Genomic DNA, 19,491 nt, shown 5'->3' on the forward strand with positions numbered 1-19,491 from the left:
ATTTCTTTGTAAGCGCAATTGTATTTTTTTACTGTAGTGATATGGAAAGAGGTGACGCTGTCCAAAAGTAGGAGACACAATTGGTAAGGATATGTTGATTGAAGTACATATGACTTGATAGGTATGAGTGCCAAAACCTTTCCATGGGATCAATAAGCTCAGGGCAAATGCTGTTACTCATTAAGCATCTACGTGGTTATGTTTTGGCAGGTGCTTAACAAAAAGTTAATGACCAATGACTTCATATCTAGAATCCAAGCCCTTTCAAAATACAGAAGCTGCTAGTATTATGTGTACAAGGTAAGCAATATGTGTCAAGTCACAGAAGTCAAGAGAGGGCAAAAGAAAACTTTAATTACAGAATGATGTACATACAACATGGATCATTCCACAGGTACTGTCAATCATTAATGCCGTCTGAAAGAGTACCCTGGGTAGCCAGGGTATTTAGTTTCTTAAGAGATCCGGCCCTGGTGGATGATTCCTTTTCAGCTTCTCGTGTACAAGACTGTAACTGCTAATTTACCACAGGGAAGCCTGATTTCATTTCCCTCCAAAGTCTATTCTGCTCCCCCAAACCAACTAGAATTCCCAGCTTCTACAATTTGATCCGCATATCTCTTTCCTTAAATAATAGTCTTGACTCTTGATAATGGAAGAGCCATTTCTTTCTCTCGATAAGAACACACTTGTGTTCCCACCAGGGGCAGCAGATCTAGAACGTAACCAGTCAGAGGTTTAATTTGAGCACAACCAGGCAGGGCATCATTACAATTTTGCCTTCAGCTTCCACAGTTGGCCTCCCAGTGTCCAGTCAGTCCACACCGCACTGCCACCCTTGCACCCTGCGAGAGTATTTGGGGAAGTTCCTGGCTCTGTGCTCGCTCCCCAGAAGATGTTCTATATGTGTTAGTTTTATTGAGCCATGTTGCCACCTTCATCTGATTCAGACCAAGCCTCAGGTGGTAAGTCAGGACTTTTTCCATTACAAAGGACAGAACCCAACTCCAATCTGTGGAGGCAAAACAGAGAAGTTATTATCTGCCCTACATGAAAAACTTTAGGCATCAGCAGAACTATAGGACGTTAGGATTCTGGGACCCTCCCAAACCAACTACACAGCCCTTTTAAGTTATAAAGAACCCTCTCATGTGTTGGACTGTTTAAAGAAAAACATTTTTTTTTTCTTTAAACCCTAAGAGGTAGGCAAGACAGGTGTTATCTTCATTTTCTGGATGCTAATTAAATGATGTCCTCAAGGTCTCTCAGCTGGTAAGTTACACGGCTGATTACTAATTGACCCCAGGTATTCTGAGTCCTAAATACTGTGCATTTCCCAATATAGCATATCTTGAAAGTAAAGTACCAGACAAGATCCTTATCCTCAAGACACTCAATTAACAGTGAAAAAGGACAAAAAGAAACTGACGTCCTTAAAAGCACTTTCTTGTGAAGAATTGTTTTGTGTTTTAATAGTACTACTTCATTTGCATATGAACAATTCTACAGGACTATTTCCTAGAACTTCTAATAAAAGAACACGCAAAAGAGAATTTGACACTTTATTTTGCCACAATCATACTAAACAGACAAATGGACTAAGGACCACATCATTATCACCAGCATGTTACCATCACGTTGCTATCACCAGCAGTAATCACAAGTACCTAGGTAGGTACCCAGATCCAACTAGAAGCCCTGTGTGTCTCAAAAGCAGGTACTGCATTTCACTCACCATCATATCCCTGACGCTACGCATAATTTTGGTTGAATTAATGGAGAGCAAATCCTAGTGTGTCATAAAATCTGAAGAATGAGTAGAGAAAAAAATGGAACTCCAAAGACTTTTATGAGGGCCATGACGATAGATATTATTCTTTTTGAAAGTATAATGAAAATTAATCATTTCTTGAAATTCCCATCGGCTATAAATGAAGATTATTAATTGATGAAGGACACATGTAAGTTACCCTATTATTGTGGAGCTATATAACGTTTCAACAGAATTAAAATGGAAAGGTACTGGTCTGGACCCGGTTCCCTGTCCCACATCAGGGACTTTCTGCCACCAAATATCCACTCTTCACTTGTGGGTTTACTCAACAGAAAGTCGTAGTCCCCAGTTCCAGTAATAAAACAATTCTGCCTCCTCCCTGTGTCCCCCCACAACTAACCACAGCTCTCCTTTCTCCCTCTCAGAACCCAAAGTCTAAACTCATGGTCTCCCAGTTGTTCATCCCTCATTCATTTTTCATACCGACTCTGTTTTCACCACCTCTGTTTTGCTCAACTTGTTCTGATGCCATATTCTAATTTCAGATTCCAAAGTATTCTTTCTATTTATCTTACTTGACCTCTCTCTAGCATTTGACATTATAAACTACTCCTTCCTTAAAATTCTCCCCTCCAAAGGCCACATTCTCTGGATTTTCCCTGTTGACTCATTCACATGTTAGATTAGCTCCCTCCCTTCCATTCTCCCTCCTAAATGCTATTAATCCTCAAGGTCCCATTGTCAACAACCTTTTCTGTGGGTATACTCTTTTAGCAAATCGTATCTATACCTATGCCCTCAATTACTGTCAATGATTTAATATCTCCCAAATCTCTGTCTCCATGCCTGATCACTAAGTCCACAAACAACTCAGCTGTCCTACAGGCATTACGGTTTCAACAGGTCCCAAACCAGCTGTATTGTATCAAATCCCACCAGCCTTCGCATCACTCACTCCTTGTCCCCATGAATACCAGTATTATCCGCTCCATTGCCCAAGTTGGAAGCTTTAGTCATTCCAGACAATTCTGCCAAATTCTCTCTCAATTCTTTCTAAATATTTCTTGTTTGTGGCCCCTGTTTCCTGTGCTCACTGACACTCTCAAAATGTTTCTCCTAGTTCTTACGAAAAAACTCCTTATTTGGTCTATGTACAATCCTACCCGTCCACCTGCCCCTGTTTCCCCATCCCCACCATGCATTCATCTCTTAAATAGCTGTCAAAGTCCATTCTACAAACCAAATCTGATCATGTCATTTCTGTGCCTAAAATGTCTCAGTGGTTTCCCATTGTCTTCAGGATGAAATTTTAACTCCACACCATGCTTCTCTTACAAAGCCCTCCATTAGCTGACTCCAGAAAACTCCTGCCTCATCTCACAGACACTTCAGTTTATCTCTGTATTTAGAGCTCTAACACCAAATAGGCCTTTAACAGGCACCTACTGACTGACTGACTGACTGACTGAATGAATGAATGAATGAATGAATTCTGAGAAAGGTGCCCTTAGATTTAAAAAAAATGTCATATGGCTTCTTTTTATCTTCAACAAATAATGTTTTTATATAAAAATTAATTCCAAAGTTCCTTTGTTTTGAAGCTTAACATGTATCATCCAATCAATAAGGTCTTAAATCTGTTCCTCTTTTTAGGAAACACATCATCTAAAGAGAGCATTTAGTAAGATATTTTAGAATACCCCCCACCCCAAATATATGAGGAATTCCTGAACTTCTAAAAGGCTATGTTCCAAAAATTCTTTTATGACTCGGTTCTGTGAAGCTTGGAAATGTATTTTCTCATAGAACCAATGCTTTATATATTTTATTTAATTTATGCTTAAACTATTTTTAAAATGATTTAAGTACTATATAATAAAATACTCACGTCATAAGCTTTTAAAATAATGAAAGAAGGCCTGTAACAATACATATGGCCTATGGAAAGTAATTATATTATAAATCCCATAAACTTACACTAACCCAAAACCAAGTAGAAATTTAACTGAGAGTCCTATCAGCTAATACAATTTAAAAGAAAGATAATAATGAGGGCTTTTTCTTCTTTTTTTTTACCTCTTTTTTACATTTTTAGGCCTCTTTTTTGCTTCTCTTCTAATAAAATGGTATATACTAATCCAGCAGGAGACTTTTTTTTGTACTGAACTCTCAGAAGAAATTTGTGACACAGAATCTTCTATAAGGAATGTTTAATAACCTGGTGGGCAGAGATAGTTTAATAGAAAAGCAAAGATATCATGCACTTGACCCATTCTCAGAGCAACCATTGATGAAACTGATAGCACGTTTAATTATATTCCAAAAAGGGCATTTCTGTAAGTTATTCAAGTAATATATACCTACCTCTCTAATGATCTAACTTGATATAGAATCAACACTAGTCGTAGCCAACACAAATCACTTAAATGTGTGCATATGCATGATCTCATTTAATCTTTACAAAAACTCTATGAGGTCAGTACAATTATTGCCACTCCATTTTACAGATAGGAAAACTGAGGCAAAGAAGCGAATGGCTTATGGAGTTCACACAGCTACATTAGTAATAGTGCCCTTTTCTCGCTCAAATATTAATGATCTAATTTGAGAGTTCAAAGGAAGTTGAATAGGACAAATTTTGAGTTTGAGCTTTCTGTTGACCTTAAAATGGGTTGGTTTACTCTTTCCAATGTTCTCCTACTCTGGTTTCCTCCATGCTCACTGGATTTCTTTGGTCTGACCAACCAAATTTGTTCCCCACACTAGGGTTTTACACTTGAAAAAAACCTTTCAACCAAGAAAATATTTTTTCTCTTAACTCTACCTTGAACAAGTTTCCAAAAATCTTTATGTAACTAATGGTTTAATATAAATCAGGTCCCAGCTCAAAAGTCACATGAGTCCCTCCTTGAGCACCTAATACTTCATTTATTCTATTTTCCCGACTTCTAGAACTGTGTTGTCTAATAGAAATATGATGTAAATCAAGCCACATATGTAATTTTAAACTTTCCAGTTGCCTCATTAAAAAATGTGAAAAGAGGGGTGCCTAGGTGGCTCAGTCAGTTAAGTGTCCGACTTCGGCTCAGGTCATGATCTAACAGTTCGTGGGTTCAAGCCCCACATTGGGCTCTGTGCTGATAGCTCGGAGCCTGGAGCCTCTTTAAGATTCTGTCTCTCTCTCTCTCTCTCTCTCTCTCTCTCTCTCTCTGGCCCTCCCCTGCTCATGCTCTCTCTCTGTCTCAAAACTAAATAAACATGAAAAAAAAGTTTTTTTAATGTGAAAAGAAACCCAGCTAACTTTATAAATTGTATTTAACTTGATTGATATATCTAAAATGCCACCATATCAATATGAAAACAATATAAAAACTGAGATATTTTATATTCCTTTTATCCTGTTGAGTATTCAAAATCTTGTGTATATTTATTTTTTATTTGTTTAAGTTTATTTATTCATTTTGAGAGAGAGAGGCAGAGAGAGAAGGAGAGAGAGAATCCCAAGTAGGCTCCACACTGTCAGCATGGAACCTGATGTGGGGCTCAGTCTCACAAACTGAACCATGAGATCATGACCTGAGCTGAAATTAAGAGTCAGATGTCTAAGCAACTGAGCCACCCAGGCTCCCCTATCTTGCATATATTTTACACTGGCGACATATTGCATATCAAATGAACACATTTCAGGTGTTCAGTAGCTTCATGTGGCTAGTGGCTACCATATTGGACAAGGCAATTTAAAATGTAAACTCTTGTTCACCGGTGGATTTCCAGAACCTAGCATAACAGTGTCTGGCTCTTCATGTATTCCATAAAGTTGGAGAATAGAGGAATATTGAATGTGTGGACTATAAGTATTCTCTGCCTTAGATTGAAAGAAGATCCATATCCTATTGGTGCCTAATTTGCAGTGACAAAGATAATGTTTTCTTGTATAATTTTAGGTGAATCAGGTCAGATTTACTTGCCACTTGGGTTTATTTTTGACCAAGGAAAAAAATATGTGATACTAGATAACTGGACACTATTTCACAGGTGCATCCCTTACTGTGGTTCTCCAAAAGATATCCACATCCTGAGCTGTGAAATTTATAAATGTTACCTTATATGGTAGGGGGAAAAAGGACTTTGCAGATGTAATTAAGTTGTCTTAAGACTTAAATGAAGTCTTATCTTGAGATGGAGAAATTATCCTGAATTACCCAGATGAACTAAACATAATCACATGTATCCTTAAAAGAGGGAGGCAAAGGGAGATCTAACCATAAAAAAAGGAGAAGGTAATGTAACCATGGAAGCAGAGATTGGAGCCACAAACCAAGGAACACCAGTAGCCACCACAAAATGAAAGAGGCAAAAGACTGACTCCCCTGGAGCCTCTAGAAAGAATACAGCTCTGCTGACATGTTGATTCAAACAGGGAAACCGACTTCAAATATCTGACATTCAGAACTGTAAAAAAGTGAGTGTGGGTTGTATTTAAGTTTGTGTAATTTGTTACAGCAGTCATAGGAAACAAATATACTTACTGATTTTCAAGCTGCCTCCATATTAGATATAATTCTCTGATAGCTTGCAAACTAGCCCCAGTCTCCACTCCTCTCTGTATACCTGTCTTTTTGCAACGGGAATTAGCCGCTGCTCTCATTACGAGGTTATGGTTAGTTTCTCCACCCTATCTGTTGCTTTGCCCAAAACAGGATGCCACAAAAGCAACATTCTGCCAGCTCCTAGTCCAGGCCTCAGGAGGTCTTGATGCTTTCTCCTCCTTACCTGGAACTCTTTGCCCTTCCATGTGAAGAAGCCTGTTCTAGCCTGCTGGATGCACCCAGGTGCCTCCCATTGCCCAACCTTACAGTGAACCATCTGTTGGACATGTGAATGAGTCATTTCAGACCAGCCAACTCCCAGCTGACCTGACTGCAGACAAATGAACGATCTTTCTATAAACCAAAGGAACTGCCTAACTGAGCCTAGCCCAAATTGCCAACCTGTGGAATTGTGAGCTTGTTAAATCCTTGTTGTTTAAAGCTACTAACTGTTGAGGTAGCTTGTTATGTGGCAATAATTAACAAATATATTCCCATAAAGCATATTCCTTCTACACGTGTTCAAGTCTGCCATACAAATTCAGAGGAGTTTGTCAAAAAGAGAACTGTTCGTAGTCTCACTGGGGGACAGCAGACTGGGGGACTGTTCGTAGTCTGGGGGACAGCACTGACTACTCCATTTCCTACTGGAACTCTACAGAGCTAAAATTTTCTTACAGAAGTAACATTTCATCCTACTGAATATCTCAGTGAATACTTGTCTAAAGTCAACTGCTCATCATGTATCACAGTAGAAGTAATACAGGCCTAGAATTTCAAGTTAGGTAGAAGCTGATAGCTGACCTAAACATTTATTAAATACCTTGTCTCCTGCCAAATACAATTTTGAATGACACTAAACCCTTTTTGCCCAGGAAAAGTGAATTCGTTGTAAAATATACCTCTGATAACTTTAAGAACTGACCTGTTGAACAGGTGATTAGTCTTGTCGACCTGAATCCTGGAGAATAGCTATCAAAATCATGATTCTAATTTTGGCATAGTTGATATGAAATTGCATTTTCTGACAATAGTTAACATCATTTCAGTTAGTTCTTATTCTTATTGCTGAATAAGAATAAAACTATGTCACCAGAATAGAGGAGGATGCTAGTATCCCTGTTTGCTAAGGCGGGAAGATATATACTCACTTTATCGGGATGATATTCAAATTGGAAATTAAGGGGTACCAGGACACAACTTGTCTACCAATGTTTAAAATCGAAATCCAGTGATGGGGCGCCTGGGTGGCGCAGTCGGTTAAGCGTCCGACTTCAGCCAGGTCACGATCTCGCGCTGCGTGAGTTCGAGCCCCGCGTCGGGCTCTGGGCTGATGGCTCAGAGCCTGGAGCCTGTTTCCGATTCTGTGTCTCCCTCTCTCTCTGCCCCTCCCCCGTTCATGCTCTGTCTCTCTCTGTCCCAAAAATAAATAAACGTTGAAAAAAAAATTTTTTTAAATAAAAAAAAAGAAATCCAGTGAAAAACTGACACTTGACTAGCAGTCCAGGCTGCAGACTGTCCCAATGGCTTGCTAAAATACCTGTGAAGGCAAAAGAAAGACAAAAATTGATGACAACAAAAACTATAACTGACAGTCATCCTACCGCAAGAAACAGAAAATTCCATTAACTGAAGGAACTAGGGAGATGAATTGTAAATCATAATCAGCAACCACTTTAAATAGAGAAAGTTGACAACATAAAGCATATAGGATGAGCTTTCTTTCACTGTGTGTCATGCAGATCAAAGACTGAGGATCAGTACTTGCCAGAATGCCAGGCAATAGATGCTATTCAGGACTCAGATAACCTTTGAAAGGAGTGAGTGTGCTATACCCCAACCCGGCCCTCATCGTTACCTGCCTCTCTTTGCAGAATGAGACACGTGTGTGTGTGTGTGTGTGTGTGTGTGTGTGTGTGTGTGTAGCAGGAGGAGCTCGTGGTGACAATAGATATACTGCATGCTTGGAAACAGCTTCAACAAGTAATGTACTACGGACGGAAGTGAAAATAAGAACAATCTTGTTAGTCAAATATGGGGTTTCTAGTTTTGCTTTTACTCCCTGGATCCAAATAACACGTATCAAACAATAGATACTTTGAGTGGCATAGAATCCATCTCAATCCAGTCAACCTGCAGCACTTAAATCGTCTAGGACTTGTGAACATTAATTTGCCCCCAAATGGAAATCTAAAAAGTCAGCTATACTGACAACCAATAAACCATAATCAGATAAGAAGCCACCCAAAGGCCCTATCTTTTGGCAAACACCTTGTAACAGGATGAGTAAGCAGGAAACAGACAAACATGAGGGCATATGACATTCTTTAGCACAAGAGAAATTCTCGTCACAATGAAAGAAAAAAAAAACTTCTGGGTGTTTTTGATACGATAACAGAAGATTAAAAAACTTTGAATTAGGATTAAAATTCAAAAGGGGTGATAAAAACAGAATTGGAATAAGGTAATACTTAAATAATACTAGAAATGAAAAGACTGAACTAAAATAGAAGGCTGTAATAAAACTTAATCATTAGCAAAACTGAGACAAAAAAGATATTGAATTAATGACTTGAAAGTCAAAATTTAGAAGGCTTTTTGGAAAATGAAAAGAAAAAAATTTAAAGGTGATAGGAATAAAGTCCAGAGAATAGAAATTCAATAAATGACTACATCAGTATTATTGAAGAACCCTGAATCAAAAGAGCAAAATCAAAGTTGAATATATAATAGAAAAAATTTTTACTGACTGAAATGAAGAACTGAGTCTTCAAATTTAAAAGATTTGTATTATAAAAATAATGAAAAAGGAGCCGTAACAAGATACATTGTAGCCCATTTGTATTACAAAGATGAATAAATCCCTATCATTGTTCACATTGTTGAGTTGCTGAGTTGTGTAAATTCTTTATATTAATATATATATATACTTATATATATATATATATTTATATATAAATTTTATATATTTTATATAAATTCTTTATATATTTTGGATATTAACCCTTTATTAGATATGTCATTTGCAAATATCTTCTTCCATTCTTTAGGTTACCTTTTAGTTTTGTTGATTGTTACCTTCACTGTGCAGAAGCTTTTTATTTCGATGTAGTCCTAATAGTTTATTTTTGCTTTTGTTTCCCTGGCCTCAAGAGACAATTTTTTTTTTTTCAGTACAAATTTTCAAGTTTCTGAGCATGTTAGTCGACTCAGGCTACCATAACAAAATACCACAGATGGTGGTTTACGCATCAGAAATGTATTTTCTCCCAGTTCTGCAGGCTAGAGATCTAACATCAAGGTGTGACAGGGCTCATTTCTGGTGAGACCACCTTTCCCAGTTTGCCAATGGCCACCCATTCCCTGGCTGTGTCCCCACATGTCCCTTCCTTTGTGTAGGCATGAAGAGAGATGAAGAGAGAGGGACTAGCTGGCGGCTCTTCCTCCTCTTACACGACCACCAATCCTATCAGAGTAGGCCCCACCCTTATGACCTCATATAACCTTAAATACCCCAGCTCCAAATCTAGTCAAAGTCAGTGTCAGGGTTTTAACATATGAATTTGGCAGCGAGGAGAGACACAGTTCAGTCCAAAACACTGGGTTTTACTCAAAGTATGATTTTACATAATACTCTTTTCTGCCTTTTTAGTGTGCTTTACCAAACTAAGAGACGGTTTCGGTAAACGCTGAGCAGCTAGGAATCCTGGCTATGACTTCACAGTACTTACTTGGCAGAGAGTGCTCTACCCAGAATTACTGAGTAACATATTACTCCTTTTTGCAGAGAGTGACTCCTTCCGAGCTCCTCCTGCCGTCTCAGCTTTCTCAGTCCCAAGATCTCACAATGCCAGTTATGGGTATATTCACATTCAGCAATAGTTCTGTTAAGGAAAGAAAAGTAAACAGAAATGGGACTAATTTTGGAAAAGTTTTCTATACCCCCAAATGAAGATAATTATAAAGTTCTTTATTAAATAATAATATTGAGCCTGTCAATATGTACCACGGGCCTTAAAATTCATTGATTTTATAATTCTCCTTTTCAGAATTTGTCCTAAGGACGTCGTCAGAAATTTGGCCATAGATGTATGTAAAGCTGTCCATTGGCATTATGTGTTAACAACAAAAATATCAGCAGCTTGCATAAGGGAATGGTTAAGTAAATTGTGATATAGTCTGACCCTTAAGTACTATATATACATTAAATGTAAAGATTGCCTGAAAATGTGACATGAGACAAGAATATATTCATGAAACAGTATAAACTAATGTAACATTGTGTGTCAACTACACTTCAATTTTTAAAAAAAGTAATTATTACCTTAGAGGAAAAAAATTTTTTAATGTGCTAGAAAGGAAATGTGAGCCTTATTTGGTACTTGGTTCGGTTGTAAATAATGTTGACATAGTCATAACAATGTAAACAGAAAAGACTTTTCCTACTAAAAAAAATGATATCTGTAAAAGCAAAGGAGAAAGGAAATGTGTGAAGGTGTTCATTGGTAAGGGACAAATGGAGAAGAGGTAAGCTTTCATCTTTCATAGAAGGAAGTCAGAAGATAATAAATAAAATGGAAAAACTCAAGAAATAACAACATAGAGATGCTATTTAAAGATGAAAAGTAGATACCAGAAGACATTGCTAAAACATCTGTGAGAAGGGAATATGGGGCTCAGAGAAGTAGACACAGGTAACTGCTGTTTGTGTTATAAGTCTAGTAAAAACAAAAATTTTGACTTTTAAAATTCTATTTATGTATGTAACATTGGTAAAAATAAACAACTAACATTAAAATTTTAAAATAACGTAAACCAAACCCATGAGCAAATTTAGCAGGCCAGAATCTTTCAATCTACTGTACTTCCCTGACTCCTCTTAGGATAGAATTTTTTGTAAGTGTGAAGTCTGTTTCTAAACTCAGGGGCAATACTGCCATTTGCATTACTTAGCGTTTTGTAGCATTTTAAGGTCTAGTGAAGATACAGAACCACGTCAGCTCATCTGTCAGAAAAGTGGCGGATACAGAGGAACAGGTACACACAGAGCTGGAAGAGCAAGATCTAGTCTTCGCGTCCAGAGTGATTCCCAGATATAACGATGAGCTTATATGGGAGCTGCTGTTTCTGCCATCAGAAGATCAGAAAATAGGGGAAATGCGATCGTTCGTTCCGGAGCACACCCCCCCTAGCTGCAATCCACATCAGCAAAAGGGATGCTCTGTGTCCCACCTCTCAACACCCAAGAAGTTAGAAACAGCCTTGCTGCAAAGAACCGAATTCTCTGTGTCGAAGTCTGCCCAAAGCAACAAGAGAAGCACAGCCACCTGACTTCTGACTTCCGAATTTCAAGCGGAGATCTGGGAAAATCTCAGCTGTGAGGGAAGCTGAGAAATGCAGGCTTTGACTTTCCAGCCCCTTTTCTTCAATAAGGCATGACCCAAAGGTCAGAATGGAGTTGAGTGAGCCAAAGAACAGTATTTTTACAAGGCATATATAATCTATACCTGCTAATTAGCTAACAGGCCCCAGATGAGATCGGTCACCTGCTCTTGGTCTGGACTAAAGCTAATAAAGTTATTAATTCCTTAATGTGGAACAGTTAGGAGAGGTCCTAAAACTGATCCTCTCAGAAGGGCTAGAATTTGATGAAGAGTCAATGCTTAATGATAGTTAATAACATTATATATTTATATGTATTGTCTATCATATTATAACATTATGGCTGATATTCTGGACACTGAAAAACATGATAGGCATTCATGGAGAAAACAGTTTCAGACAAATAACCAATCTGGACAGAAAGATCTGCTGATGAGTTTATGGAGAGAGTGCAGAAAGGCAGATTAATTGGAAAATTTAACCCTGTATACCATTCAGATGATAGATTCAAGCCAACTCAGAATGGCTTTTTGTTTGCGGTAGAATTCAAGAAATCTTCTTTAACTGGATTTTAGTATACTCAACACTCTTTCTTATGTAAAGCGGGGGTTTAGTGCATCAAAAACTGAAGTAAGGGTCCTGTTCATGGGAAGTTTGAGAGTTTAACCCTAATAGTCAAGGAAGCATATGGGGTCATTCTGTGGTTTAGAAAACAAAAAAAGTCAAAGGGAATACTAATATCTTAGAGCCCGTGGTAGGGATCATCCCAGTCCTAGTCAACTCCTTACTTTCTATGAAAAAGGGAGAGTTTAGAAAAGCCACCATTCCAGACACTAGGAGAATCTTTTTGTGTTTACTTTAAAAGGGGGCTATAGTGTTTAGAATAGTTTGCCCTTTGGCTAAAGGAGACTGTACACACATACAACAAATACACATATCACATACATAAACACACATTTTTAAGGCTGGATTAAAATTCCAGTATAAGTAGCGAAAGATTCCAAATGTTATTAGAAATAAAGTGACATGTATGGATGTTCCTTCAACGAATTTTATCAATAAGAGACCGAATTGTCCCAGAAATAAGAGCAGTGTTGGTCCTTGGCACCTTTGCCCTCACGTTCATTCCTAAGCTTCCCCCTCTTCTGCTCTGCTCTGTATGCAGAAGGTCTGACCAACAGGCTGTTTTTTCCCAGACCCCTTTGTCAACCGCCATCCTATTATATGTAAGCAATGAGAAAGGCTTATCAGAGATGCAGAAAGAAGAGAGAAGGGGCGGTATTTCCCCCTCTCTGCCTTGGGGATCATTTCTGGCGGGAATTCTGTCTCCTCCTTAACTGCAGCGGCAAGTGAAAGACGCCACCCTGGTTCCAGCTTCCCTCTGGGATCCCAGGCCACCGAGCTCTGATAAATACCACCTCCTCCTTCTGCGCCTCCAGCAGTTACTAATCTCATACATGACAACTTCTGTTTTCTCGGTTGGACTCTGCTAAAATCATTGCAGAAATTCTTTTGTGTTGATCTATAGTTCTCCTTGGAGCAAGATGGTTGATACGTGGCCTGTGAGTCTTCTGAGTAGTTAACTTCAGTAATTTTTTTTTTTTACTTAAGTTTATTAATTTTTCCTAGGGAGATGGGGGGCAAAGAGTTCATTTGAGGTATTTCAAAGAATTTTTTATTGGGATAGTAAAAGGGCCTCTGTAAGTACCTAATCGGGAGATAAAAGCCAGCCACCTTCCTCTGTTGAGAACACTGGTCCTCAACCTGGTTCTCCATCAGCATCATCTGGCGAGTGTCAGAAATCACCCCACCATGGAGATTCTGACGTAAATAGTATAGGATGAACGTGTTTTAGAGCAGTGGTTCCCAGACGAGCAGCATCGGTATTACCTGGGAACTAGTTAGAAATGCAAACTTTGTGGCCTCACCCTAGAATTACTGAATCAGAAACTTGAGATGGGCCCACGACATCTGTGTTTTTAACAAGCCTACTAGATAATCTGGTGTATGCTGAACTTTTAAGAACCACTATTTCAAAACTACCCAGGTGATTCTAATGTGTGGCCAAGTTTGAGAACCACTAGTTTTGGCACAGGCCATTGATAAAATCATAACTTTAATTAAACATGTATTTATCAAATACCGAATATGTCTTCAAATTTCCTGTTTCTCAACAAAAGACAAAAGTTGAGATTATTAATAAAATTTGAAACTGTGCAGAAGATGATATGTAAAAAGAGAACTGCAGTTTAAGAGCCACAAATATTCAACCACACAGAACACAAAAAGAAAAATAAATCAAGAAAGTTCCTCTTTCTGAATTAAAAATAGCTAATTAGATAGTAAATGTACTTCAGCAACAAGGCTGAGATCCATTGCAGAATGCCTAGGTCATTTCACACTTCTACAGCTTGCCTTCAGTAACACTACCTATTACCAGTAATAGGACAAAATTTTTATTATTGGAGATGACCTTAGATATCATGTAATCCAGCATTTTGCAATCAACAGTTCATAGACTCTGGGGCTCTCAGAGGTTTTCTGGCAATGTAGCAATTAAGATTATTTCGTATGTAGCAACAGTAACTCCAACTCAAACTAGCATAAATAATCAAATAGATTTGTGTTCATGTAAGCCCACAGGTAGTGACAGCTTCAGGTGCAGCTTGAACCTGTGGGCTCCAAATCTGTTTCTCTGTGATTTTTTTTTTTTTTTTTATTTACTCTCCTGCTTGTATCAACCTTGACTTCAGACTTAATATCTCTCATTAAGAGATGTAGCCAAATGGCTACAGCAATATCAAGCCTCGCATCAGCATTGTGTGCCATTCAGAGAAAATGTCTCTCCAGGTAAATTCTGAGGAAAAAGAGAAAACAAAACACAACAATCTTTTCTTTTTAGAAATCTCAAAAAAGTGTGTCCTCATTTGTGTTTAGGCCAGGCTGGTTTGTGGAACCTGATCCTGGAAGTCAGGAGAATTCACTGGGTTTCAGTCAATCAGGGCCCATCCCTAGAGCTAGGGATAAAGTTGTTTTTTCTTGAATCAAATGAAAAGCTGGGATGCTGTTGCCATGGAGGAGCTCATTGGATGCCAAGAAGCCTAAAATGGCAAATGTCTGCTATGTGTGGGAGAAGAGGAGTGTTTTTAAATTGATAAGTAAAATAATTGTCCAGATGTTTTGCTTTAATTGGAAGCATCTTAGAGCCTCCAAGAGTTTCCTAAATGAACATTCATGGCAGCCAGTGGAGATCAGATGGATATTCTCATGACTCATTCTGTCGGTTTACTATCCAGATCAATACTACTAGTTGAATGTTTTACTTGTTCTTCAGCTTCAAATAATTTGTATTCTTAATCATTTGTTATATAACTTAATACCTGTAGAGGACCACTGATTAGAGACAGAAAGACATACATGTTAACATATGTGGTCCATGTTCACACAGCACCTTCTGAGGATATCACCATAAGTTATCATGGGAGAGCATCAGTACCTTTACCCTAGTGGGTACAATTTAACTGGGACTGTCAATCAAGGTGCCTCACTCTCCTAGAGCCAAGCAGTGAGCATGTGATCCAGAACAGGCCAATCCAATTCCCTTTACCCTGGACTTTGAATCTTACCTGAGTGACCAAAGACAGGAGAGAATGGCAGAAGGTAATTCATCTCTGTCATGACACTTTGATAGGACTATTAAGTAGCTACAGCTCACAAAATTGAAGAGATTTACACATTTTTGCTCTTTCTCACACCTGCACCTTGAGCCTCCTTTGATGTTTGAGTCACCCCAGAACACTCCAGTCAATTCTCTTTCTGCTTGAGTTTTTGTGAATAGGTTTCTACTATTTGCAAGGTATAATTGATACTGATACATACTAAGAAGAAGTGTTAAAATGATAATTCTGAAATTTTTCTTCAAGACGGCCAACAATGAATAAATCGCTAGTCTGATCGAACTTTTTAGAGGCACATCAATATACCTCTAGTACTTTAAAAACCATTGTTGAAAGGGAAAATATAATACCATCTTATCCAATCTGAGTTATAATTTGTTAGTTAGTATAAAGACCTTCTAAGCTCTCAGCGTGTTATTTGTGGGTAAGTGCTTGTAAATAGCAGCCTAAAGTATTTTCTTTCATCCCATCATTTAGAAACAAAGACAAAAATCACAAAAATAAATGCTCTTTTTTAAAGCAAAATGTAAGAATTCTCAGCATAGATACAAAAGCAATTTTTGGTTAAGATGTGATGCATAATGAGTAGTTGAATTTTACTATATGTTTCAGTGTCTACTCACTCCCAAATAAAACACAATATAACATTATTTTTAGTTGGTTCATCAATAAACTATGCTTTTTCTCATACAATAGAATTCAGGAAGTTAAAAACTAAGCATTTTCTAAAGTCAAAACATATACTTAAATATATAGTGACTAATCCATAATGTTTATAAAAGGAATATTAAAAGAAAAGGAATAGGAATTTATACAGTAATCTTTCAAGACAAATCGATCTGAAAATTTTAACATGCTTTTAAAATCACTTATCATATATGACACAAATAATATATATTTTTTTAATTCCTAAGGAATTTCGATAGATTATATTTTTAACTGAAGGGTGCTTGAGTAAAAAAAAAAAAAAAAAAAAAAAAATGGCTGAGGAACACTGATACACCTCCTTACTTGGTAGAAACCAGAGAGGTCACACAGATAACCGTGACCGACGAGACACAAGCACAGTTCCTTAGACTCTCAATGCCCATCAGACGTGCTTGCTTCCTGCTGCCACAAACGCACTTCGGTATTGCATACAAGTGAATTCTCATCAGCTTCTACCCCATCAGATCCCCAAACCGTACATTTCTTGTAATTATTTATATGCACTATTGCTTATGTGCCTCCAGATGAATCTTGTATTGGACACATTTTGTGGCTAAAATTTAGAGCAGTAAACCAGGACCCCCTGCCCTTTGGACATTCTCGATGTTAAATGCTGTTGCTAAATTAGGGTTTCATAGGGCTGAGTTTACAGAGATTGAATTTCTAATATTCAAAAGAGGTGGAGTACTGACTCCCCTCCTCCAACTCTCTGTGAGGAGTTTGCCGTCGCACCAAGGTAGAGAGAATGGCCAGATATGAACTCTCATTGTGCTCCTTTGGTTGTTTTTGTTGCCCCGACTAAAGGCTTTATAACAAATAATTCTGCTATCTCCAGCTGTCTCTGATGCAACTGATGTGTAAACTTCCAAGAGCTCAGGATCCTATGACATCGAAAGTCTGTAACTAACAAAGAATAATTCAGAGTCCCTGAACAAAATTATTCCCTTTGTTAAATCGACTGCCCGGATACCCAGGGGAGGAATAGCATTAGAAGGTTGGAGAAACTATGCTATCATACCTTTAAAATACTTTGTAAAAGTTTTATGTTAGTTTGAACTGGGGCCTTATCTGACTCCCATAATATGATAAATGTCATGTGATTAAGAAAATCTCATTCTAGACAAAGAGTTTCCACGTTCCTTTAACCCAAGAAACCTAAGATCTATTCAGCAACAAAAATTAATTAAACAAGCAAGCAAATAAATGGGAAAGAGTTTTAATCACTGTAATACCTGCCGATGTGCTCCACCCAGTTGGTTGGAATACCTGATGTGTGTTATTTCTGAAATTACAAAGACTCACTTCTCTTGAACAGTCTGAAGCTGGGCCTAGCATTCAAGTGAGCTCCTCCACGCCTGTGTCCTGTCCTGCAATTCAGGATTCAGGCCTAGTGTTCCTCTCTGTCGCCTCCTGTTCTGATCAATATTGACTTTCATTTAAATCCCAGAGGCCTGCAGCAGACGGTTTTTCACCCCTTCAACAATTCTGTCTTTGTTCTTCTGTCAGCACGCAGTTCACAAGAAGCTGCCAACACCCCCCTTTTGTGATTTATCAGTGTCTTACCTGACAGTTCGGTCCTTATGGCATCTCACAAAAATTTGCTTACTGCATAATATCCCTGAACTGTGGTATTAATACCAGCCTACCTCTACCTGGAAACCTCCAGGTAGAAGTGCCAGTCTTATATCTTCTTTGACTACCGTGGAAGCATAAAATTCAAGATCTTTATGAAAGTATGCCTTAGAATCAGGCGTACTCTTGGTTAGAGTCTCACCATTGTGTAAATAAGTAAATCTCCTCTCCTGCTCAATGGTCTGTTTCTTTAAATTCCCTAAGACCACCAAAGAGCCATGACCACAAAAAAGAAGTAGGGAAGGTATGGTCACCATGATATTTGCCATGATATTTGTTCATTCTTCGGTATTCCCGTCTTGGTGACATAGGCATAAAAATTGTGTATTAATTGAATCCACCTTAATCCAGGGATGCCTCTGCTTACTTTTTCAACTCTAAAGCTCAGCTCTCTGATCTTTGAAATTGCAGTTTTTGTCAGAGAAAGCAACGGGACAGGCTAAGATTACTCATAAATATCGTGGAATGTCTGGAAGGCTGAGTGGAGCATAGGTAATGCAAACGCCATTCTAGAAGTGAAACCACATTTGTGGAAAAGGGAAGCCTTCAGGGAGCAAAATATCACCAGAATCAGACTACAGAAGCTACAGAAAACAGAACTAGAATGTGCTTCAGATGTCTGTGAACAGCAAAGTTGATGTCTGTGTATTGGCAGACATTTACAATTACAGAATAAATACTTGATTTCAGACTTCCCCTATGTGTCTAGTTTTTCTTTCTTCCTTTCTTTTTCTTCCTTTTTTATAGTGCAGGATGAGATCATATTTTTTTGACTTTCATCTTTTTAGGGCTGTTTATGTTTACCTTTCCTTTACTGTATGGGTATCAAATATGGATTGCCTTTCTGATCTCTAAATGGAAATTGCTTTTTACAAATGCAGAAACCTGAACCATATGATTTTGAATATATATATATATATATATATACATACATATTTTCATAGTCACTCCTGAAGTCCAAAGTAAATGAGTTGTTTTATTCACCTAAAAGCAATTAAAATAATAATCCCATTGAAAAATCTTAACAGATATTTAAAAATTATAATATACCTCTGTACAATGGAATGTAATTTTTTTAAATGTTTTATTTATTTTTGAGAGAGAGAGAGAGAGAAAGCTAGGGAGGGGCACAGAGAGAGGGAGACACAGAATCTGAAGCAGGCTCCAGGCTCTGAGCTGTCAGCACAGAGCCCGACGCGGGACTCGAACTCACGAACCGTGAGATCATGACCTGAGCCAAAGTCAGAGGCTGAACTGACTGAGCCACCCAGGCGCCCCTAGATTTACAAAAAGAAAAACAAGATATACCTTGGATACAATTGCTAGCACATTGTTCTGGATACCCTATGTACTCAATCCATTTAGCTGATCGGCAGGCTGGCTGATGGAAGGTCTATATCTCTCAGGCAGCCTGAGAGGCACAATGGAAAGGCACCGGACTAGGAGCCAGAAGATCAAATATCAGCTCTGCTGTGTCCCTGGGAAAATCTCTCAGCCTTTATAACTCTCAGTGTTTTCATCTGTAAAATAGGATAAAAATATCTTCTGGCCTGCCCTGCTGGATTATTAGGAGAGTCAGAGAAGACAATGCATGTGCAAGCATTTTATGAATGCAAGGCATTAGTGATATAATTTTACTTAACTAGTAATTGATATTCTCCTGCATTAAACCCACTTTTTCAGAAACTAAGGCAATTAGTTATGGCAGTTCACATATATCCCAAAGCTA

At 38.1% G+C, this 19,491-nt stretch overlaps 1 long non-coding RNA gene across 1 annotated transcript in view; it reads right to left on the minus strand.

The window, feature by feature from the left end:
* Positions 1-328: 328 nt before the first annotated feature.
* Positions 329-19,491, minus strand: part of LOC147578999 (uncharacterized) — a 40,874-nt gene continuing 21,711 nt past the window's right edge. Inside the window, exon 3 of the long non-coding RNA XR_015253112.1 lies at positions 329-1,012. This is a non-coding gene — a long non-coding RNA (uncharacterized LOC147578999). The remainder of the gene's footprint in view (positions 1,013-19,491) is intronic.

This window comes from Puma concolor, chromosome B4, assembly GCF_028749965.1.
Source record: "Puma concolor isolate L17-30 chromosome B4, mPumCon1.1.hap2, whole genome shotgun sequence".
In the NCBI taxonomy this organism is placed as follows: Eukaryota; Metazoa; Chordata; class Mammalia; order Carnivora; family Felidae; genus Puma; species Puma concolor.